The 25,758-nt window shown below is 40.8% G+C and overlaps 1 long non-coding RNA gene across 1 annotated transcript; it reads right to left on the bottom strand.

Moving 5' to 3' along the window:
- Positions 1-7,009: 7,009 nt before the first annotated feature.
- On the bottom strand, positions 7,010-25,079 carry LOC108312242. The gene is made up of 3 exons (XR_001828561.2): positions 25,069-25,079; positions 9,639-9,647; positions 7,010-7,104 (listed from the first exon to the last, which is right to left on the bottom strand). It is a non-coding gene; the product is annotated as an uncharacterized LOC108312242 (long non-coding RNA).
- Between the last annotated feature and the right edge of the window lie 679 nt (positions 25,080-25,758).

The raw sequence follows: 25,758 nt of genomic DNA, 5'->3' as shown, positions 1-25,758 counted from the left end.
CTAAGAAAGGAAGTCTCCCCACTGACATTACCTGGGGTAAAGTGTGTCTTCCTTGGCAATACTCATTGTCTCAGTAGTTGGCTTTGTGTGCCAAGCAAACAGACCAAGGCGGAACCCCTGGCATTCAGCAACAGTTGCTTGACCACATTTTGTATCGTTGACTTTCATTTATCCTTATTTTACTTGGCACACTAGCTTTTGTGCACACAACTGGTATCTGTAGAGTCTACATGTGCAGGTTAAGCTTTAGACCACAAGAACAAGTAAGCAGCTTTTGCCACTACATTTCAGAATAAAATGTACATGGTATAGAACACACATACAGTTCTATTAGAATGTGGGTTGAGACTAATGCATGTGAATTACTCATTAGAGTCATTCATTATCCAGTCACAAAGCAAATTCTTTCAGATCTCTAAAAAAAGGCTTAGGCTCTTAGGCCATCCTTGTAGCATCCCTTCCAGCATCTGATAAGGTCCATTCTCACAACAAATTAAAAAGATTTATTTTGTTCAGCCACAGGATCAAAAGAATGCCCAATTCAGGCAAGCTAGCAAGTTTTGGTCCACAGAAATAGTTCTTCCGTCATTCTTCCTTAAGCATGTATACCTTCTGGAAGGAGATATAGTTCATTCCATTTGAAGTGATTTCCCATACATTCTCTTGCTCAGCCCTTTTATAGATGAGATATGATGCCTGACAAAAATCAGGAAACAGATTCAGAGAAAAAACAGATTCCCTCCTCTCAAGCTAATAGGCTGACTCTTTGTATTGGGACACTGTTTACACAAGGAGGGAAAAATACTTGCACATGCATGTTTATAGCAGCACAATTTGCAATTGCAAAAAAATGTGGAACAAACCCAAATGCCCATGGAGTGGATAAAATAGTGTGTGTACACACACACATGATGCACTACTACTCAGCCATAACAAGGAATGAATTAGTGGCATTCACAGCAGCCTGGATAAAATTGGAGACCAAGTGAAGTAACTCAGGAAGGGAAACCAAGCATCCTGTGTTCTCACTGAAAAGTGGGAGCTAAGTTATAAGCATAACAATGACACTATGGATTTTAAGGACTCAAGGAAAGGATGTGAAGGTGAGGAATAAAAGACTACAAATTGGATTCAGTGTATATTGCTTGGGTGATGGGTACATCAAAATCTCACAAATCACCATGAAAGAACTTGTGTAACCAAATACAACCTGTCCCCCAAAAACCTATGAAAATAAAAATTAATATAAAAGGAAGAAAAACTTCCAATTGTAGTATCTTCATGCAGAAATGCAGGCAAGAGCCAACAGGCTAAGTGTTTGTTTTGACAAATGAACCACAGAGAAACATACAATTTTATGCCACATTCACACCAACTGGAAAGAATCTACCATGGATAACATGGAAAAGGTACTTAAACCCTTAAGTTATAGATTCTACCAGTTACAGATGCTAAGGTAAGTAGCCGTGTATTTTATCACACCTAATCCACAAGGACTAGCATTTGAAATCAAGTTGCATGACCTGGGAAAGACATTGGTTTGTGCCATTACTCCTCAGCCCAATCCTGACAGGCATCAATCCTGCCATGCCTGACTTTTGGAACATGAAATTTGAACAGTCATGGGCATTACTGAGGAGAACCTGGAATATCCTAGGTCAGCCTGCTTTCAACTTCTAGTAAGTGAGAAACTATGATTCAAGAATTTCATCAAGCAATCACAAATTTTCAACCCCTTATCCAAAAGACCCATTATCCAAAGGACCCTTTATCCAAGGGTCCACATATGTCAGCAAAACCAAGTTTAGGTTCTTCAGGAATTTATAAGCTTTTGTCGGAAAAAAAATGTATTTTGGGATTAGGAGAGAGACAAACTTGTATTCCGAATGCTAAGGACAGTATTTCCAATTCTAAAGCATGTTACCTAGGCTCTGTGGTTACAGCAGCCCTAAAAATGCCTCTCAGGCCCCCAGCTTTGAGAAAAATAATTGACAGCTCAAGCTAGTTCACTATGAATCTACCTTAAGTGGAGTGACTTGTGGCCCAAGAAGAAAATGTATACTGATCTCTCAGCAGGGGCCAATGGCCTAGTCATCTGGTCAGTAGCCTGGATGGAAAGGACTGGAAACTGGAAACAAAGCCTATAGGACATGCAGGTGAAAGACATGTAAAATTCACATCAGATGTTAACACCCACTATAGAGCACTGATCACAGAAGATTCAATGAACAACCAGACAAAATAGCCTTTCCAGTTGTCAGCCAATATTTGTTAGACAATGGGAAAATGACAGTGACCATGGTGGCAGAGATTGAGGCTACATAGGTACCCCACACATGGACTGTATTTCCTCAAGACAACCTAGCTACTGCTACTGCTGAATGCCCAGCCTGTCATGACACAAGTGTTGAATCCCAATACACCACTATTTAAGAAGACTTGCCACTTGGCAAGTTGACTACATTGAACTTCTTCCATTCTGGAAAAGCCCGCAATACAGATTCACAGGAGTATCTGTTTGGGTATAGGTTTGTCTTTCCTGCTGGTAGATTCTTAACCACAAACACTGTCTGGAGACATTTGCTCTTCCCTATTCACAGGTATGGAATTATACCCAGCCAAGGATCTTATGAGTGGAGAGTTATCACAGAAGTTGGAGAGCACCCATGTTCATGAGGTCAACTGGTCATGTTAACACCATTCAGAAGCAGGTAGCTTTAATGTTGGAAGAGCCTTCAGAAAGTGCAGAAGCACTAAATCCAGGTAAACATGCTAAATGTGTGGAGTGTCCTACTTTGTGATGCAGCAGTATATTACAGAAGCACCCATAGAGCCCTGTGTCCCCAGTGGGAAGACAGCACAGCTGCAGTGTCCTGTGTTCCCCTATGGGCACCTGAATCCGTTAAACTCTTCCATTCACTAAAGGCAAGAACAGTTAATAGGCTGTTCTGATGCAGGGCCCAAAATTTAGAATACCCCATTTTCCATAGCTCTGAATGAGCCACTGGTTAGTTAGGGTCTTCCTTGTAGCAGGGGTAAGTGACCAATCAGTAACAGGGTGTGCTATCATGCAGTCTGAGAGAATTAGGAATATGGATGAAACCCACGTGACACACTTGAGTATCTCCTCATGCTTTTTTTGCTCTATTATAACCCCAACACTCAGCAGCCCTATTTCCAGAAGCACATGATCACTAGGGGTTCAGACACTTTAAGATGAAGGTTTGGGTCACAGTACCAGGTAAGTACTAAACCTCAACTAAAGGGAAAGAATGTAGGGGGATGGTACAGGAGGCAGAAGATGAACATCTGTTGTGACCCCAGATCAGCTTCAGTGGCAGGAGCTTTATTTCATCTTAGTAGTATCCTCTTGAAATTCTTCTCAAGAATAATGTCCTATGGGACAAGGAGTCACTGTTCTGAACTCTGCAAAGTAGTAAGTCTGTGCAAAGCAAGGGCCAACTCTAGGGGCTATTAGAATGCTATGCTTCCAGTGCCTCTTTTCCAACCAATGCCTGAATGCAACCAGGGTGCTAAGGCAGCCCCATTTAGGACACTTGTGACTCCTCTGATGTGCAATTTGGGCTCTGGTATTTGTTGTCAGCCTCGCCAGGACACTTAGTATTGCACCTCGGTCTAAAGTACTCCCCTAACCAACATGTTTCTTCTCTTTCCCTAACAAGCCCAGACCTACACTGTGGCCCAAAGACTCTTCTAGCTCCTTTCTCAGTTTCTCCCACAGCACTTTCTTCCTACCTCCACAACTCTTGAACATCGAATCCCACCTTAACATCTGCATATAAGAGGACAAAAGCCAGCAGTAGTTTCAAATTAAACTTAATCCTATAATTCAGATGTGGAAGCAAGCTTGCATATCCCTGTAGACACAGATTACTCCATTCAGAGGAAATGAGGTAGCAAAAAAATACCATCTAAGTCACGAGAGGTGACTGGGCCCATTCCTGCATTACCCTAACTGTGGTTATTAACTTTATTCCATATCAATGGGATATCTGAGGTATATGAATCCTCCCTTCTAAAACTCAGTCCCTACTCCTACTCTCAGTATTTCAAAGTATGTCAAGTTGTCCCCTCCCATTTGCTCTGGGCCAATTTTGGATTCCTAAATATGGTTTTGTGTTCTACTACAAGCGATATCTTTCTACTCTTGACCAAAGTAAACTCATGGCTTTCCTGGGCAAAGCTCTCTTATGGCTCCCACTGATGCCACACAAAGCTGCTCATCAATAAGAATCCAAAATTAAGTGGGCCAAGGGACCCAGACTGACCAGTGAGGCTAGAATTCCCATTTGTTTTGATCGGAGGCTCCCTGGATTTACTGACTCAGTAGGACCCAGGCAACTCTACCACTAATGCTAGCTCAAGGGCTTGTAATTAACCATGACACCACTGAGCTAGTCCTTCATTTTCTATTTTATTTCATTTAAAGCCTCTTCATTGCTTTAACTTGCTTTATTTCTGGACAGTAGTCCCACATGTGGTGGGGGATACCTAACTTTTAAAAACTTGCATTAGTCATTAATTTAAGAGCACTGTCTTGCCTCTATAAAGTGGCACATACGCTGGTTTTATTACAACAGGATAGCACATGGATATAGAATAATTTATATATATTGGCCTCAGCAGCTTTCCAGCTCCCTTTAGGAAACTACCTTCCTCCATTTTAAAGTGCTTAGTCCAAGAAACCTGAATTATTCAATTCACTCACCTAACTTCAAGTTTATTAACTGGTGGTTAGTTTTAAACTTGCAAATGGAAGCAGTTTATTTACTCTAATTCCTAGTAATGCACTGGGCTGTAACTTTTAGGATTCTTTGGTCTGCAAGTGGCAAACACCTAATTACACTAACTTAAGTAAAAAGAACTCATTGGATCACACACAGTAACACCACATCATAAGTGGGCTTAGAGACATATCAGAAAGCTGAACTTCATTTTTGAGTAGGCTAATCAACACTAAATGACCGGAGTTTTTTTTTTTAAACACTATTCCTTGATTGCAATCACATAAGGCAGCACGACAGGTTAGGGAATAAAGTCAAAGCTGGTTGAGTTTGACTGTTCCAAGTAAGGCTGGTTTGACAAGCTTAGTTTCTTCAAGAACTAGAATTTCTTGTTCCCTCTACCTTCCCTGGTATCAGATTCAATTATCACAGTACACATAGGGCCTTAATACCACCCTCTGATTGGGAATTTCATACTCTTATGAGGGCAAGTGCTCCATACCTCATTATCCTGCAAATATGTCTTCCAAAAGCTGTTCTGGAACAGATGTCAGTTTCAGCACATCTTGAGTTTTAGTAGCATGCCCACCTAGATAGTATGCCCTTCCTTAAAGTAGTCATGGTAGTTACAGGGATGTGGCAAAGGAAGTGGAATACTACCCTAATAAAAAGTCATCTAGACCTATAGATAAGAATGATCAAGGGGAGAGGCAGATGGGGAATAGATTCTCTCCAGAAGAAAGTCAGGGATGTGTTTGGCTGAGAATGTGGCAATAAATGTTGAACACTCGACACTCTCCTCTATAAGACCCAAGTACTTAAGAAACAGTTCCTTAGGAATCTAAGATTGCGGGTACACTCCAGAAGTACCTGGGGATACCCTCTTCTCATTGTCCATACCAAAGGAGCTACCTTATTAACAGATTCTTATTTAATTCACCATCCTAACTTCCCAAGTTTACTGGTGATTGATTTTAACATTGAAAATAGAGTAGACTCATTTACATTAATACCTCTAATATACTCATACATTCAATACACCCAGGAGAAAGTGGTTGTATTGCATTTCCAGTTTCCCAACCAGACATCAGGACACTCCACCTGTTTTACAAAAGACTTGCTAAGTAGTAACCTACAGCACATGAAACTCAGGCATAAGTTGTTAATTTCTTAATGCTCAGTGGAGCTTAGAACAGAACTATTTAAGTAGCTGATTAGGTTCACCCTATACAGTCTAGAGCTAGCAATATGAAGATCTACACCTTGCCTCAGATGTAAGTCGATTTTATACCCCTTTAAAACGAAAAAGCCCTGAGATCTATACCCAAGTTCTAGGATTCTTCTCAGGTGTAGCTCTACTGGTCACAGAAAAGATCCATTTAGATGCCTTCAGTAGGGAGTGCAATTGACTAAAAGGTCCAGCTGAAGTGCCATGGCAAAGACATGAAGGCAAGCCCATTACTCAACATGAGACTCCTGTCAAACATCGAGTCAAAGACATGCTGTTGTCCTACTCAAAGTTCTTGTGCAAATACATTGCAATCTGAGGCTTTAAACCTGACCTCCCCTCTTCCCCACTCTGTGGGAAGAAGCCTCTCCTGTGGTCCCTACTCTTTTCTTTCACAGACATCTACTCCATTGAGTACCTGTCCATTTAACATTGTCTTGACATTTGTTCCTCAAAGGACCTGGCCCAACTCAGGAGCTTCTGTGAGTTTTTCCCCATTTCTATCAGAAGACCTAAGAACCCAGAAGGCTTGTAGCTCCTATAGCTACTGCAGCTTAGAAATGCTTACTCCTCCTTTACACACACAGCATGGTTGGGGTCTCAATCAAACTTATGTGCCCACTTAATACTTTTCCGAAGGTGAGCACTGTGACAATGAACTTCTGTACAAGAGTCAGGCAGCCAGAAATCAGAATGTGTAAAGAAGAATTGAAAATAAAATTGCACTTTTTAGGTACAAAATCATAAAGCCTGCTTCACTAGAAAAGGCAGAAACCAGTGTATTTAGGTGTTGAGTTATGCTGGGAGACACGAAATGCCTTGTACCTACAACAATGCTTCGGCTTTTCTAAGCCTCTTGTCACCTTTAAAATTATCCTTCAGTCATATTTTTGACAGAATAATTCACAAGAATCTGAATCAGATGAGCAGCTACTATTTGTTTTATTAAATACAGATGACATTTAAAAATTCTTAACTGCAAGAGATTAGAAATATAAACCTTGCCTGGCTCTTAAAAGGAGATGAACAAATGGGTTGTTGGTGAACCACGCCCTTTTACATGTGGGTAGAATATAATGTCACATGGCAGTAAGATGTTGAAAAGTCAAAAGAGACCTGTCTCTCTCTTTTCTCTTTAAACCAGAAAACCTCATACCCAGCCCTCAGTGAAAGAAAGGAAAGCATTAAGGACTTCAGACAGAACAGCATTGTGTAACTTGACTAAAGATCATGCATTAATAGTTGTTAGGCATTTAGATAAAATTTTCTAATATCTGAAAATTGTCAAAAACAGTCTAAGGTTACCGCTGGCCCCAAAGACCATTTTGGTCTGCCTCTTTCCCACCCCAACTCCCGAGACAGTCTCACTGTGTTGCCCAGGCTGGAGTGCAATGGCGTGATCTCAGCTCACTGCAAACTCTATCTCCTGGGCTCGAGTGATTCTTGTGCCTCAGCCTCCCGAGTAGCTGGGATTGCAGGTGTGCACCGCCACACCTGGCTAATTTTTATATTTTTAGTAGAGACAGCGTTTCACCATGTTGTTCAGACTGATCTCAAACTCCTGGCCTCAAGTGATCTGCCTGCCTTAGGCTCTCAAAGTGCTGGAATTACAGGCGAGCCACTGCACCTGGCCCTCTTTTTTGCCTTTAAAAATAAGGGATGTGGATTTGTAAGAAAAAAAAAAGTCACATGCAAAACTACATATATGTAGAGAAAAATATTTCCTGTTGATCATTTTAAAAAGCTTTTGATGGGATATTGTATTTTAATCAAATTTTAAAGATTAATGGAGGAATCATGAAAGGGAAGAACACTTGATATAACGAAGCAGATTTTATAAATGCAATAAAAGTATTTGTTTCTTAAAAAAATCCCCTTACTCTAAGTTTCAGGGTTTTCAGCACATGACCTAGAAGGAGGACTGGCAAATCCATAGTTGGAACCTTGTTCTGACAAGCACACCATCTCCATTCTATTAAAAATGAGAATAAGTCCGCTGGGCATCAGTAATTTTACACAAAACTCAGACCTTATCCCAAAGGAATAATCATCTGGATGCCAGCTGACCTAAATTCTTAGGGAAAACTGAAGGAATTGAACAGACTAAAAGATTTAATATCTTCCCGACATCAATACCCTAGGTAGCAAAACATTAACCCCTAATATTCTGAAGAAGTGTTCTGCCCATTTCTGGTGGTTACAGCAAAGGACATGGTTTACTTTGACTTCTGGAATTTCTTTCAGTGCTTTGTCACCCTAGATACTTATTTAATTATCTGATCTGCTTTCCTGCCCAGTGTTGGCTCCTCACTTATGAAATTCTCCAGGTGTCTTTCACTTATCCAACTGAAACAAATGTCCGAGAAAGCCAAAGGTGGCCCTACCTCCTGAATCCAGGAGCAGCACTGCCCACTGTGGGGCTTCTATCAATGTCCAGACAGAGTCCATGAACTGGCTTTACAGATTCAGGGATGCCAGGAAGGATCCCAGTAAAGCCACCAAATCGATTGTGGGAGAGGAGATGCCACATACCTGTCTTCCCACCAGTGGGTTGCTGGGAATTTCATCATTCCTCTATACTGGTATATCTACCATGAGACCTAGAAAGATGTAGATGAATATGCTTAAGTAAATTTAATAATGTTTGAAAGACACTAGACAAAAAACAGGATGAAGATTCTAGATCTAATACCAGAGCTAAATTATCTTGGGAAAGTTGTTGCCTCTGAATTTCAGATATGGTAACAGGCATTAAGCACCAAGAAGGAACAAGCACATGGCTCTGTAAGAACTGCCTAGACTAGTACAACGCCCTATAAACTAGCATTCTTTAAGTCTTCTGGCATCTCTGGAAGAGATGAAGACTCACTATGAACCAACGAGTTCAGTGATATTCTTTGCTGGCTGAGGACACCCTCTCCCTATTTGTACAACTGGCAAAGCTTTTCCAACCAAAGCTACAAAACAAAAATACACTAAAATCAACATTTGGGTACACACTGGAAAATTTAGCTGCATTTATGTACAGAATATGCTAGTGAGCTGCCATCTTCTCTGCTGTGTCACCACAAGACCCATGTCATGCTCACATTGTAGAGATGTAGGGATTTATTTCATGTAGGTATTTCTTATCCCTACCTAAGAAGGAAAATTAGATGAGCCTAAGGCCTAAAAATACTTCTATGTTACTGGAAGAATTGCCTGCATGATATATTTTGGCTGGGAAAGCATAAAAGATACATCAAGCCTTACACATTCCTTTGAATGCTTTTCTATGATTAGAGAAAAAAGAGAACATCATGTTGGTTGTGAAGAACATACTTAGAAAATATGCCATCTTCCACTACTGTGGCCTTAATCTAGCCTACAAAGTGTTTGTCATCAACATAGAAGAGCAGATCCTGCTTTCTCTGGATCTTTGCTTTAGAGTTTCAGCATCTAGTCATCCACTGAGATCTTCTTGTTCCAAAACACCTTCTGCGGTGAATCATCTGAGACCCATTTTCTTTAGGTTAGCTTATTCTCCCTTCCAAAAACTGCCTCCCTCCATCCAGGGTTTTATACCCTAGATATCCCTTTAGGGCCCTCCTAGTCAATCGCTGAGGTTGCACATCTCCCACATGAAACAATCACACCGTTTTCCTATACTTGCCTCCTCTATGAACATTTTCCATCTTTTCCCTACTCTGTGCCTGGTTGTACCAGTTCTTTACAAACTGTATCACATGTAGTCCTCTGCCCTCTTGCTTCCAAGTGGGATTATACAATAGGAGGCACCCAGGAGGTTAGCGGGTAATTGTTCTCCCATCTTCTCATTGCCTCAGTATCTCACTTCTGCCAGCAGCTGTACCTTCTAGAACCACTGCTCCTGGTGCCAAAGCCCCTCACACAACACTCCCTTTACCTAGCTCTGTGTATTGCATACTTTCCCATGGCACTTGCATGCCTGTGGTGGTAAATGGTTCACCTGTACTAGCCCCTTCAGGTTTTCACATTCCTGAGTTAAGGTAATCTATCCCCATCTCTGCAATGTTCCCCCTAAAGTCTGAAGTCAGTGCAGAATGTGCTTCTTCCTTCTGGGACTCTGATCATCAGAAGTCTGCAAACAGAAGGAGCAAATACATTCAACCATAGTGTCAAATCTTCATTAAAAAAATGTTCAATACATTAAATGTATATGTGAACAGCTAGAAGGGAAAGGAGATGTCATTTTGGTCTCAGATACATGTGATAAGTCTTAATTTTCTCCAAAGAGACCTTTTAAGTTTTCTACCCCAGAATTTTTATTCAGTAGTTATCAATGAAATATGACCCACCTGAAGATGTAGATTAATTCTGCAGCCCATTATGAGTGTCACAGTTTATCAAGACAGTTCTTTGGAAATAGTGAGTTTCTAAGTAAACTTTATGTGATTTATACCTTAAAGCAGTATACAAACAAAGATCTGAGAACCTGTGTTAGTTCTGTTTCTCACCGCTTATTCTAGTTAACTCAATAGACTTTGTGCAATCAGTGCCTATCTATCTTAGTGACACTTTTAGAAATGGAGGATAAGCAGTGAGTTGCCTTGTTTTCATTTATTAGGCTAATAACATAATTACCTCTACACATTTAACTAGAAATGAAAATATGAGTATGCTTTGTTAGAATGTACTAATTTAGTTTATCTTGCAGCTCCACCTCAAAGGAAGAATGTACTAACGTTGATAAAGCTATTTACATTTGTTTTAATTTTAATTGAGAAAAATAGCCTAGAATATGATGGCTAATTTATGTTTGTCACCTAAATCATGGATCTTATGATTTAGAGATACAGACCCAATTGCTATGCCCCCTCACATTAGTTCAGCCCTATTCTCAGCTGCTTGCCCAGTGGAGCGCCCTAGCCTCAACTGTCTTTTCAGAGGTTATGCCTCTCTCACCACTGGAACTCAGGTGGACCACCACATACTATATGGAATGAGAAGCAGCTTTCCCAGCAGCTGCTTGGAGGGGACAAGTGATGACCTGGACATACAGGATACTTGATGCATGCAGGGAAAGAAGAGGATGCTGGCAGGTAGGTTATGTGCCCTTCATCCTTCAGAACGGCCACAGGAGCCATCATACTTGGGAAACAAAGCCACTGCAGAAGTCATTCAAACCAACAACTTGCACCCCATACCGCATGTCAGCAGTGACTCCAGGAGAGCCTAAGCTGCGAGATGTCCTACATGCTCAAGGAGAACATGATCTTTAGGTCACAACCTCTTATTGCTTTCCTTCTTTCCATAACTCAAAGAGTTAAAGCACAAGAACAAAACAAAGCGTAACATAAGGGTAGATTGACACGTGATTTCCAATGTCTGGTTAGAGAATATTACCAGGCTGGATTTTAAAATTCTATTTGAACTCCCAATCCCTTAAGTGTGTTACTTTTCCAATATAAAGATGGAATCGATACCAGCAATGTAACAAGAGCTAGTTTAAAAATCCAAACAAGATGATTACCTGAAATAAAGTCATTAACTAATATGGGCAGAAAGTTTGTCAGAAGTAGCCTCTATGAATCTAATAGTTTTTATATTGTTTTGCTTTTTTGAGATCAAGTCTTACTCTTCTCATCCAGGCTGGAGTACAATTGCACTATCTTGGCTTACTGCAACCTCCACCTCCCAGGTTCAAGCAATTCTCCTGCGTTAGCCTCCCCAGTAGCTGGGATTACAGGCATGTGCCACTATACCCAGCTAATTTTTGTATTTTTAGTAGAGATGGTGTTTCTCCATGTTGGTCAGGTTGGTCTCAAACTCCTGACCTCAGGTGATCTGCCCCCCTTGGCCTCCCAAAGTGCTGCGATTACAGACGTGAGCTGCTGCTGAATCTAATAGTCATAAATTACACGTTTACAAATAAATTCAGTTTTCTAAACACTCTTCACAAAATGTTTTAATAAAGGATTTTTCCTTTGCTTGCATGATACCACAAGCAGCTGTGTCCTTCTAGTAAAGCTGTGGGCAGCTAAAGTCACCCAACTTCCCCTCTTCCTGCCTCACTCTTTCTATTCTGAGGCTGGACACTTCTTTACCTAGTCAACTAGTGCACTCAAGTTCTGCCTTAGAATCTATTTTCTAGGAATCCAAGGTAATCTTAGAATGTACAAACATCCTTTCAAGTACTGACAAAATGTACTCCTAGCAGTGATATTCCATGCACTAGACTGCCTGACCACTATACCTGTCGGACAAGTACAATCCTAGGCACTGAGGGTGCACCAGTGAACAGTATGTCCCTGCCCTCCTGCAGTTTGCATTCACATGCAGACAGAGTCGGGTAGAGCAAGTACTATGAGAGAAATAAAGCAGGATATGGTGTGAGCTTGTGATGGAGCATGAAGCAGCTCTATTTTGGGGAGGGTTTTCAGAAGTGGCACATCTTTGATCCACTAAAGCCTGCCATTAACTGAGATTGTGGTATGGCCACATGTAACACTTCCACTTATTTTAGTTGGTACACTCAAAGAGCTTTTGTGCACACATTTCGTATTATAGAGTCTACATGTGTGGGTTAAGCTTTAGATCAGAAACTTAGTGCCTTTCACCACTACCATTTCAGTGTAGGATACCCAAATAGGAAAGCACACATACTGTAGTATGAGAATGTAGGTTAGGTTGCATGAGACTAATGGGTATCAGGTCTTTAGTAGACCCATTAGATGCTCAAAAACCAAGTTCTTCCACACCCTGAAAGAAAAGCGCAGGTTATGAGGCTATCATAGCAGCTTGCTACTATGATACTTGGCTCAACCACAGGGTGAAGAAAATGCCCAGTAAATTAAGCAAAGCCAATGAGTTTTGGCCCAGAGTATATTTTTTCCCCTCCCATGTTTCCTTGTAAAGCATGTGTACCTTTGAAAAGATTAAGTTCATTAGTATGACAAAGTACTTTAAATACTTCTCTTGCTCTTCATAACTTTATAGAAGAGAAATGATGCCCAAGAGAGATTAAACCAGATTTAAAGAAACAGCCTTCCTCAAAGTACGTAGGTAATTAAGTCCAAGTGGGACCTGAATTCAATCCAAAATCCAAATATTCACCAAATTTGTAGTTTTAAACTAAAGTGACCAGCATAGAAGACTTGGAACTTTCTCTAATATTAGTTTATCTATAATGGCAATACATTTATTACATGAAATAACAAAACCCATGGTTTACATTAACTCCCAAGTCTGTCACTTTTATTATGTTACCTTATTTGGATACTTGCTTACCCAAGGTATAACTTACTTGCATGTCTACTCTAGGATTATGAGATCCAGCAGTCCAAGTGTTTTGGACTTGAGGTAGATGCCCAAAAAAGTCCATAACTTCAAAGAAATGTAAACTCAGCTTGGTTAAATAGAGCACCTGATTAACTGAAGGGTTTGATCTGGGCAGGTGAAACCAAGACTGACTCCTGTAGAAGTAACTGATCCAGGGGGGCTGTACTCATGTTTTAACAGTGCTTGTATGAGAAGGGAAAACCTTCAGTTATCTAATTTCTGTACAGACATGTGCAAACCCAACAGGCTAGATATTTGTTTTGACAGATGAGTAACAAAGGACCCTACCATTCTGTAACACACATTAACACCAGTTATAAAGACTCTACCATGGAAAAGGTAATAAACCTCTGGGCTTAGACTTTGCCTTGGAAGAATCCAAACTTAGACAGCTCTATATGCACTGATAGGAAATGTCCATACAATATACTGAAAATGTTTGCATTTGGTTTTCAAGTGGTGATGTACATAAGTATTAGTACTGTTTACTCAGTCAAAGTATAAGTAAAGAGTATCTGGAAGAAAACAAATGTTTTCTTTAGAAATGGGAATTGGTTTGCTCAGGGAAAGGATAGGGAGGGAGACTACATGTTTTCGGTGAGTAATTCATCAACATGATTTATACAGCATGACATTCAAAGAAACTATTCTCAACAATAGAAGAGGGAATCCTCCCTAACTCATTTTATGAGGCCAGCATCATGCTGATACCAAAACCTGGCAGAGACAACAAAATTTCAGGCCAATATCCCTGATGAACATCAATGAGAAAATCCTCAGTAATATACTGGCAAACCAAATACAGCAGCCCATCAAAAAGCTAATTAACCACCATCAAGTTAGCTTCATCCCTGGGATACAAGGCTGGTCCAACATACACGGATCAATAAACATAATCCATCACATAAACAGAACAAATAACAAAAATGAAATGATTCTCTCAATAGATGCAGAAAAGACTTCTGACAAAATTCAACAGCCCCTCATGCTAAAAACTCACAATAAACTACGTATTGATGGAACGTATCTCATAATAAGAGCTATTTATGACAAACCCACAGCCAATATCATACTGAGTGGGCAAAAACTGGAAGCATTCCCTTTGAAAACAGGCACAAGACAAGGATGTCCTCTCTCACCACTCCTATTCAATATAGTATTAGAAATTCTGGCCAGGGCAATCAGGCAAGAGAAAGAAATAAAGGGTGTCTGATTAGGAAAAGAGGAAGTCAAATTGTCTTTGTTTCAGATGACATGACTGTGTATTTAGAAAACCCCATCATCTCAGCCCAAAATCTCCTTAAGCTGATAAGCAACTTCAGCAAATCTCAGCATACAAAATCAATGGGCAAAAATCACAAGCATTCCTATACACCAATAACAGACAAGCAGAGCCAAATCATGAGTGAACTCCCATTCACAATTGCTACAAAGAGAATACCTAGGAATACAACTTATAAGTGATGTGAAGGACCTCTTCAAGGAGAACTACAAACCACTGCTCAAGAAATAAGAGGACAAAAATAAATAGAAAAACATTCCATACTCATGGATAGGAATAATCAATATCGTGAAAATGGCCATACAGCCCAAAGTCATTTATAGATTCAATGCTATCCCCATCAAGCTACCATTGACTTTCCTCACAGAGTTAGGAAAAACTACTTGAAATTTCATCCGGAACTCCACCGCCCCCCCCCCCAAAAAAAAAAAAAAGCCCACATAGCCAAGACCATCCTAAGCAAAAAGAACAAAGCTGGAGGCATCACGCTACCTGACTTCAAACTATACTACAAGGCAACAGTAACCAATACAGCATGGTACTGATAACAAAACAGATACATAGATCAGTGGAAAATAGAGGTCTCAGAAATAATACCACATATCAACCACCATCTGATCTTTGACAAACCTGACAAAAGCAATGGGAAAAGGATTCCCTATTTAACAAATGGTGTTGGGAAAACTGGCTAGCCATATGCAGAAAGCTAAAACTGGATCCCTTCCTTACACCTTGTGAAAAAAAAAAAAAAAAAGTCAAGACAGATTGAAAACTTAAATGTAAGACCTAAAACCACAAAAATCCTAGAAGAAAACTTAGGCAATGCTATTCAGGACATAGGCATGAGCAAAGACTTCATGACTCAAACACCAAAAGCAATGTCAACAAAAGCCAAAATTGATAAATGGGATCGAATTCAACTACAGAGCTTCTGAATCACAAAAGAAAGTGTCATCAGAGTGAACAGGCAACCTACACAATGGGAGAAAATTTTTTGCAATCTATCCACCTGACAAGGGGCTAATATCCAGAATCTACAAAGAGCTTAAATTTACAAGAAAAAAACCAACCCCATCAAAAAGTGGCCAAAGGATATGAACAGACACTTCTCAAAAGATGACATTTATGCATCCAACAAACATGAAAAAAAGATCAACCACTGGTCATTAGAAAAATGCAAATCAAAACCACATTGAGATACCATCTCATGTAAGTTAGAATGGCAATCATTAAAAAGTCAAGAGACAACAGATGCTGCAGAGGATGTGGAGAAATAGGAATACTTTTACACTGTTGATAGGGGTATAAATTAGTTCAACCATTGTGGAAGACAGTGTGGCGATGACTCAAGGATCCAGAAATAGAAATATTTGATCCAGCAATCCCATTACTGGGTATACACCCAAATGGTTATAAATCATCTGATTATAAAGACATATGCACATGTATGTTTACTGAGGCACTGTGTACAACAACAAAGAGTTGGAACCAACCCAAATGCCCATTAATGATAGACTAGGTAAAGAAAGTGGCACATATACACCATGGAATACTATGCAGCCATAAAAAAAGAATGAATTCATGTCCTTTGCAGGGAGATGGATGAAGCTGGAAACCATCATTCTCAGCAAACACAAGAACAGAAAGCCAAACACCTCATGTTCTTACTCATAAGTGGGAGTTGAACAGTGAGAACACATGGACACAGGGAAGGAAACACCATACACCAGGGCCTGTCAGGAGGTTGGAAGCCAGGGAAGGGAAAGCATTAGAAGAAATACCTAATGTAGATGACAGGTTGATGGGTGCAGCAAACCACTATGGCATGTGTATACCTATGTAACAAACATGTACTCCTGCACATGTACCCCAGAACTTAAAGTATAATAAAAAAGCAGAATGGAAAGATTTTGAACAATTTCAAAAAGATAACCTATTAATAAATTGTTTTTTATTTCTAGTTTGCTATCTTTTTTAGTATGAGTTGTTATACATTTATCCATTTTTTCCCTCTTATTGAAATAAGTGTGTTCTCTTTTAATCTATCAATGTAACACACATTTACTCAAATTTACCTTGCATTTCTTGTATACAACCAAATTATTCATGCTGTATTACCTTTTAATTTTTTATGACTTAAAAATGACTAGACTATAACCCAAGAATCCAAGAGTCTAAGCTCTAGACTTTTTCTAGATTTAAAAAACTTTTTTTCAAGTCTTTTCATTCCTTCGGCGCTGCCTGGGTTGGGGTCTTCACGACCAAGCCGGTCTCTGCAAGTGACACCCAAACGTGGAACTCGAACCTGGGATGAAGGGTTGCCTGAGCAATGAGGAAAAGAAGTGGATTTAAGCTGAAGGACACCTGAGAATTCTTGAAAAAAATCTCCCAGGGTAAGTTGGGGGAGCTTGGAAGCATCAGGGTAACAATGGGACAAGGTTCAAGCAAACACGAAGCCCATCTTAGCTTGCTTCATCATTTGCTTAAAAGAGGGGGAGTTAAAGTTAGTACTAGCCACAGAACACAGCTTTTTAATGCTATTGAAAAATATCACCCCTGGTTTCCTGAGCAGGTAACTATAGATATAGAAGATTGGGGAAAAGTGAGTACTACTCTTAAAAAGGCGTATAAAGAAGGAGCTGAGGACACTCCTATTCTAGTATGGTCAGTTTGGGCAATGGTACGTTCAGCAATAGAGCCATTTCAAACTGATAAGGAGGAAGATTCAGGGGAAGGAGGAGAATTGGAATGAGGAAATTAAATATAACCCAGTTGAAAAAAAAATGAGGAAAAAGAAGGAGTCTGTCTTTCAACCCCTCTTAGTATTTCAAAGAGTGGCCAGATCTGCCTGACATTCCTCTGTTAGAGGAATCAGAGGTTGTTTCAAAAGTTACACTTGCTGCTCCAGTGGTGCAGTAACTGGGTCTATTCAGGCTAGAATACAACAGACTCACAAGGATGAAGATTTAGAGGCTTGACAGTTTCCTGTTATAAGACACCCCCCAAATCAACAAGGACAGTCTCAGGTAGCATTTGAGCCTTTTCCATTAAACTTTTGAGTGAATTTAAACAAGCAATTAGCCAGTTATGTCCTGGGATCTCCACTTGTTATGGGACTGTTAAATGTGGCCACCTCTCATAGATTAATTCCTGCTGACTGGGACACTTAACTTGAGCTTGCCTCTTTCTCAATTCCTACAGTTTAAGACCTGGTGGGCTAACCAGGCTAATATTCAAGCTATTATAAATGCCAGCGCTCAGCCTCCAATTAATATTATCACAGAACAGCTCACAGGAATTGGTGCATGGGCTCCGTGGATACACAGGCTGCTATGGCTGATTTGGCCATAGAGCAGGTTAGGAAAGTGTGTTTAAGAGCTTGGGAAAAGATTACAACAGGATGTGAAAAATTTCCATCTTTTAGTGCAGTGAGACAAGGACCAAAGGAGCTGTATGTAGACTTTATAACTAAACTACAAGAAACAAAGACAATTGCAGACACAAAAGCTCAGGACAGTACTGCAGTTGCTAGCATTTAACAATGCAAATGCTGAATATGTCAGGCTGGTCCGATGGCGGTGATGCTTACAACTAATTAATCACAACCAGTTACAGATTTCTTTGTTCCTTCTCCACTCTCACTGCTTCACTTGACTACAGAAGTGAAAGGAAATTTTACATATTGGGCATACATTCCTTTTCCTCCTTTGTTGCAACCTATGATATGGCTACATCCCCAGTAGATGTATACACTAATGATAGCTTGTGGACGCTGGAGCTGATAATCAGGGCCATTTCATCCTCAAGAAGGTACTTTGATGAACCTTTTTCTTGGCTTTGAACATCTACCTATATTCCTAGGAGTAGCTCAAGGATGTTTAAAATAAAATAAAAATCAAGCATGGTTAGCCATAATACCCAGGGGGTGGGGGAAAAAAAAATCACACCAGAGCTCTGTTACCTATGATTTCTGGCCTTAGCATTCTTTATAACTAGGGAAATGAAACAAAGTTTTGGCCATCAAAACCTGAATGTACACAAAATAAAAAGTGGTCCTCTAAGCTAAAAATATTAGCTTGGAAAGATTGTGCTGCGACACACTGAGGTGCTGCACAATGATTCCCGTGGAATTACTGGTCCTCTAAGGGGATATTTAGCATTAATTGCGTCAGTCGGCCTTCTTGTCATGATATGGAATCATTTAGATGGCATATAAAAAATAGTAACAGTTCTGAGTCAATATGCACTGACACAAATGTCCCTATTTGGAGAAATGGAGGCACAGCAGGACCACGACCAAGAATGATTTGGCCAAAATTGGGAACTGAACAAAAAGAGCTTTAGAAGACAGTTATGGCTTTAAAAACCAATGAAGGTCTGGGAAGGAAAGCATAGTAGAGGATTAGGTTCCAACTGTTTGTCCTTGAAGTTTTTAAGAAAAAAAACTATAGAAATTCGGAGCTGTGTTAAACCTCCTTATCTTTTTGTGGTAGGTGAACTACAAATTAACTTTGTTAACTCCAAAGTGACTTGTCAAAATTGTAGATTGTTTTCTTGTATTAATGCTTCTATGTTTGACTCTCAATCTGTATTGTTGGTCAGGGCCCAAGAGGGAATCTTGCTATCTGTAAATCTATCACATCCCAGGGAAACACCTCCCTCAGTGCACATTCTTACAGAAATTTCACAAAAGGTTTGAAAACACACCTGAAGATTTATTGCAACTTTATGGGTCTGATTGCAGTCACAGCCACAGTAGCCAGGGCCAAAATAGCCTTGCACTCCTCCGTGCAAACCGCCGAGTTTGTCAACAATTGGCAAAGGAACTTCACTTTGCTGTGGAATTCTCAAACAAAGAGTAGTATATAGCTAATCAGATTAATGATCTTAGGCAAGCAGCCCTCTGGTTAGGGGACAGAGTAGTTAGTCTAGAATACAGAATTCAATTACAGTGTGATTGGAATACTTCTGATTATTGCATTACTCCTCATTCTTATGAGACTAAGCATAACTGGGAAAAAGTAAAGCATCACCTGGAAGGGCATGCTGGAAACTTATCTTTGTATATAATTTAGAAGAGCAAGTTTTTTAGGTTTCTCATGCACATTTAACTTTAATTCCAGGAACAGAAGCACCTGAGGGAGCTGCTGATGGATTGGCAGCCCTGAATCCAGTGATCTGGGTTAAAACACTTGGAGGATCTATGATTGTTGTTATGATTGTATTAAGTTGTCTTATTTCTCTTTGTGTAGTCTGCAGGTGTGGATCCCGAATCCTTGGAGAAATAGCTCACCAAGATAAAGCGGTGCTTGCTTACCTAGCTTTGCAAAAAAAAGGGAGACCTGATGGGAACAAATCTTGATGTGTGAGAGATGGATTATACATTGCTTACTGAAAAATGATGGCAAGGAACACCTAGCCATCCCCAGGCGGGAAAACTGCTCAGGGTGTTATAGAATAGTAAGCAATATGTAACTGTCATGCACTAGTTAAAGCAGTTCTTAAAACACAGGATGCATGATCCTGCCCCCATTTCTCCCTTGTAAAGAATGCTTTCTAGTTTATTTTTAATTAGTAGTAAGTAGGCACTACCTACCTGCCTAGTTTATCTTTATTCTATGAAAAAACATAGAACATCTGCTCATTAAAAATAGTCACTTGTTCACAAAGAATAAGCAAGTGGGTCAGAGTCTGCTCTGGGCTTTTCAGCTGGGAATTCTGTCAGCCCCCTCATGTCCCACTCTGATTTCCACTTTTGCTATCTTTGTGTTCGTTTCTTCATTCCTTCAGTGCCATCTGGGTTGGGGTCTCCATGACTAAGCTGGTATCAGCAGTAAGAACCATCTTAGATTCTAATTTTTACTCTGCTGAGGGCTCAGGATCCAAGTGGAAGACATTCATAAGGCAAGTAAAGACTTAAAGTACTGCCTTGTCCTGAGTAGAGAACTTTGAACTCTCTGCCCCTTTTGCCTGTGAGAAAACTGAGATAGGACTCCTGCCTCGTGACCTAATGCAACCTCAGGAGCCTGGGATAAGGGACCTATAATAGCTCTGCTCCAGCCACTGGACCCATTCTGGCTGGGTTGTGCTTCCTTGGATAGGTTTTTAGTGTGGCAAACTACTGGGGGTCAAGATTGAGGATGGATTTAAGACATAAGGTCCTACAGCCTGGACCTACCTATGATCAAGACTAATAAAGTAAATCTTCCCTGTGGTTCAAACCATCTGCGACGTGGAGACAGCATGAGCTACTCTGGTTAGTTTAAGCTATAAAAGTGACGTGTGGGAGGCCTATAGACTGCACTTGCTGTGTGTCATGAAATGATTCTGAAAAGTTAGTTTTCTATAAAGAGGAACCTCATTAGGTTAAGAGAACCAACATGGGTATGAAGTAGTCTCCCAGCTCTCTACTCACTTCAGAACTTCAGTCTCTCATGTCAGTCACCTAGTACTTAAAGCTCCAATTCCATCTGAGGCTCAGTAGGAAAGGTAGGGCCAGAACAAGAAAGCTATGCCAAGCATACACCTGTGTAAACCCAGGCTAGAGATTAGAAAGGGTAGACAATTCCACCAGATCACTGTATTTGGAGGGCATGGGAATGCACCAACCAGATCCCCTTCAAACATATGTTGCCCCAGCTGCTGGGAGCACTGCCAGCAGCCTCCAGTCAACTTCAGGGTTAGCCTCAGCTCCAAGGGCATGCCCTTCCCATGCAGCCCTCATCCAATCACTGACTGCAGCAGAGGTGTAAAGGTCAGCCATTTCAGGCCACCATGGAACAACCTCAAGGACCACATGAATGCCAACGCTGGCCAAGGCATTGCTGGGCCCATCCTGCAATGAAGTGCTCCTGGACAGGATTTGATCTCCACATACCATACTTCCTGCCAAACTCCACTTCAATTTTTATTCTAAACAGTCTAACCTACAAACACAGGCAAAGGGGCCTAGAAAAATACGATTCCTCTGTTCTGTACCCAGAATGTCTCCCCGTTACAACAAAGTCCTCCCCAACTCTCAACATTCTCAAATTACATGTTCTGCCCAGTTCTGGCAACACCATGATCTGTCATGGTTCCTATATTTCTATAGTTCCCGTATTTTATGCCAACTTTTCTACCTCTTTATGGCATTGGATTGCAATGATGTTACCTCTAAGCATGGTTTCTTGCCTAGTGTATGATCTTCACCAAGAACACTTCCTGTGTGGCTTATTTATCCAATCTAGCACATATACATCTAAAACCTCCAAGTTGGTTCTACCTCCTAGAATTAGTGTAAAGTATTGCTCACTCTGACATAGATAGGACTCAAGAAGTGGCTTTACACAGTCAGCAACATTAGGGAGGATTCAAAGCCAACAAGCTAGCAGGAAATGAAGGACCAGATAGTCATCTTCCCATCAGTAGAGTCCTCAGAAAAAAAAAAAAAATGATAGAAAAATCAATCATGTTGCATGCTTGGAGACCCAGGTGTAAATACCGTTAGATTTACATGAGCAGAAAATGTATAACAAAAGCCCAGTCAAGTCAGAACTGAGTTTTAAAACAGAAAGCTGAGCTTCATTACCTTAGGAAGTTGTCTGTCTATAAATTTCACATTGTAGTGCTTAGAATCCCAAGAAAGTTATATCATACAGAACTGAGAACTTCCTTAACTAGTATAAAAAACACTTTTTAAAACATTGTAGCTTTTCTGCAAGAGCCAAAAGCTGGCTGAGTTTGTCATGAACCTAACAAAGTATCATAGACTTGCTTTGCTATCTCAGGTCACCATCTGTAGTCATTGTTATGACTGGGAAAGTTTTCTAGGCAAGAGACACTATGCAAATAGACAATGCACAAAAATGACCCTGTGGGTGCTCACCAGCAAATCTAGCTGCACATGAGTACAAAGGAGGAGGTCGAGGGTCTTCCATGTGCTCTATGTTCTCACAAGGCCCGCATCTCATGCTTACATTGCTTGATTCACTGCACTTTGTCACTGATAGTTACATAAAGGAAAATATTAAGTGAGCCTAGGAAAGCTGTTTGAATAAAGTTTTTGAGCAATAAAAAAATACATGGTAAAATCATAGATGTCTTACTAATTCATACACTTACACCTGAGATGCAGTTTTATGCACACAGAGAAACATGCTAACATGATGGATCCAGAACACCAGGATCAGACTGCTTTCAACTTTGAGAATCAAACTATTTCCAACATATTTTTCATTCCTTTATTAGAAGGGCCAAGTCACCAAGGCAGGTATATGCTATTCAAGCACGGATCTCTGAGAAACATGCCATTCTCTGTGACCATCCACTCATCAAGGTGCTTATTATGGACCAAAAAGCTGACTCTGCCTCTCTGGATCTTCACTCTGCTTTAGTCTTTCAGCTTCTGGTCCCCCACTGAGATGTTTCTCCAACACCTACTCTGGATCATCTGCTTTGAGACAGATTTCCTTTTCAATTTCCCTACCAAGAGGTGCCTCCATACAGGACTATAACCCCAGATACTTTGTTTTTCAAAATGCTATCAAAATTTGACTTGGGAACCTTCAGAATGAAGACCCAAGAAGAAACAAAACTTTCTATTTTCCTACTTAGGTTTAATGATGCATGGACAGCCATGTAGGTCTGTGAATGGACAGAGGGATATGGCCTAAGGCTAATAGACTGAGTTGGGAAAGCCACCTATGCCTATCTGTCTAGATTGTTTGTCTCTGGCATGTCTTCTGCCTGGGTTGGTGGCAGGACCCCTTCCGGAAGGTCAGAATTGCTTCATGGACAGCCCTTATACAGGAAGGCAAGGAGAAAGTGAATAATCTTTCCAGGTTTTACAGCTGGCTTTGGGGAAGAGGGCTTCTAGTTTCTATGACTTGCCTTGAGTAAGAGGAAGTCAAGTTTCTGTGACTGCCTTGGAAAGAAAAAACAGACAGAATAACAGAAGGTCAGAGAGTGACATTGTTTCTGATACCGCTTCTGAGGCCTTCCTATCTTTTTTAGTGCAAAGTACTTAGCAGGCCAACAGGCCACTCACTGCCCATTCTTTCTTCTCAGCAATGTCAGGAAAGCTGCTCGTCTGAGGACCCCAACCCCTCTCCAAGCATTTTCAGGGATTGTTCTGAGTACGGATCCTCCCTGAAGTCACTGAATGTGTCAAGTTGTTCCACTGTATGAGTGCTGCTCTCTTCCAGCCAACACAATGCATTAGGTCCCAGAGTTTCTGCCCCTGCAGTTTACCTTTGGGACTTGTCCGATTCTTCCACATCCACCTGCACTTCCAGAAACCCTGGGAGGGATGCACAGGACCACTCATATCTCATGAGGCACAGAAGTCAGCAAGTCAGTAACTAGCAGTGTCCTGTGGGCTCATCCTGGACTCCAAAGCTATCTCCTTCATACAGCAAGCTAACCACTGAGGGGTCTGCACAAGTGCTGTTTAGCTCTTTAGCACAAGCTTGCTTTCACATGGAGATCTCTGTTGGGTCCCTCATTGATTAAAAAACAGAAAGAAACTCTTGGTTCCCCAAAAGACAAAGTGCCAGGCAACCTTTACCAAGGGCAAGGCTCTAACATATACTCTAGCCTGTCCCACACAATAGAAGATGACCAATTTAGAAGGAAAATATAGAATGTGTAGTTGTGCCACAGAAGAGCGATATCCCATTCCATAACCTGTAACACCAAATGTAACTCACTGGCCACGCCCCCAGAACATACAGGTACAGCTGGTCCTCCAGAACTTGCAGTCGGCTGCCGTAGTTGGCAGGCCAGGGCCTCCTATCCCCCATCAATTATAGGCCTGTCTGTACACTAGGACTCTTGTGACATAGTTCAACTCTAGATACAAATTGGGGACACTGAGACAAGGGGCTAGGAGGCAGGGCTGTTGTACGTCCTCCAAGCATGAGTGTGTTTGGACATAAATCTCCCGGAGCTTTAAGCCTGGGAACTCTGATTAGGGAAGGGGGAAAGATGAGTTTTCATGCTCAATACAAGGAGTCTTGTGAAACAGATAAAGGTCTAAACTCACAACAGATTTCAATTCCATCCTAAAGACAAGAACAAAAGGAAGTTTCACATTGTCCAAAAGGAAGAGGGATTGAAGTAAGAAGATACCATCTGAGCAAGAAACCCATTTCTGCCTCCACCCTCAGCTCAATGCAGCAGGTATTTCTTCCTCGTGTTCTTGACCCTTGGCTCATGGCTTTGCAAGCAGGCCAAGACATTCCTGACCAGTACTGAGAATAACACGGCCAGCCTGCTTTCAACTTTGAGAATCAAAATGTATTTTCTACATAGTTTTAATCTCCTTATTAGAAGAGCCAAGCCACCAAGCCACGTATATTCCTGAGTCATAAAGCAATATTCTTCGTGAGTTTTAGCTTAGGAAAACTAGTAACGTTTTGGAATTAAAGGCAAACTTGTTAGAATTGCTAAGTGAGGACACTATTTCCAATTCTAAAGCCTCTTGGCTGTGCTCTATGGCTATAACACCAATAAAAATGCCCCCAGGCCCTCACCTTTAAGTAAATGACAGCTCAAATTAATCTACTGTGAATCTACAGCAGAGCCCATGGCCTGACCACTTGATCAATAGACCAGAAGCAGAAGGACTACAAAGTCAGACAAGGCAGTCTGAAAAGGTGTGTGCATGTAGACATGACAATTTCATTTCACATGTGAAGACTCACTACAGAGCACCAACCAAAGAAAACTCACTGAACACCCAGACAAAATGACTGCCAGTTATCAGCCAACCAGCAGATGAATACAGGCCATAGTGGCAACAGACATGGAGGTGACACAGGGCCCAACAGCATGCAATGCCCATTTCTAAAGATACTCTAGTGCCTCTGAATGCACAGCTTATCAGACAAATGTATCCCCATATAGCACTCGGATAAGGAGACCAACATATCACTTGGCAGCAAGTTGATTACATTGAGCCCTTTGCATTTAGAAGAGCCAGCCATATACAGGAATAGATAACTATATTACTATGGATTTCCCTTTCTTCCTTGAGGATCCTCAACCACCACCACCATCTGGGATCATTTATAATGCTCCTTCCACAGACATGCAATTCCACACAGTAAACATGTCACCAATAAACTGGGATCAGAAAGAAGTGGTACAAAATGGACTCCTACTCATGAGGTAACCTGGTACCATACAACACCATTCTAAATCAGGTAACCTCAGCACTGAGA

The sequence above is a fragment of the Cebus imitator genome, unplaced genomic scaffold, assembly GCF_001604975.1.
Source record: "Cebus imitator isolate Cc_AM_T3 unplaced genomic scaffold, Cebus_imitator-1.0 Scaffold123, whole genome shotgun sequence".
Classification (NCBI taxonomy): Eukaryota; Metazoa; Chordata; class Mammalia; order Primates; family Cebidae; genus Cebus; species Cebus imitator.
This window is presented reverse-complemented; position numbering and strand designations above follow the sequence as displayed.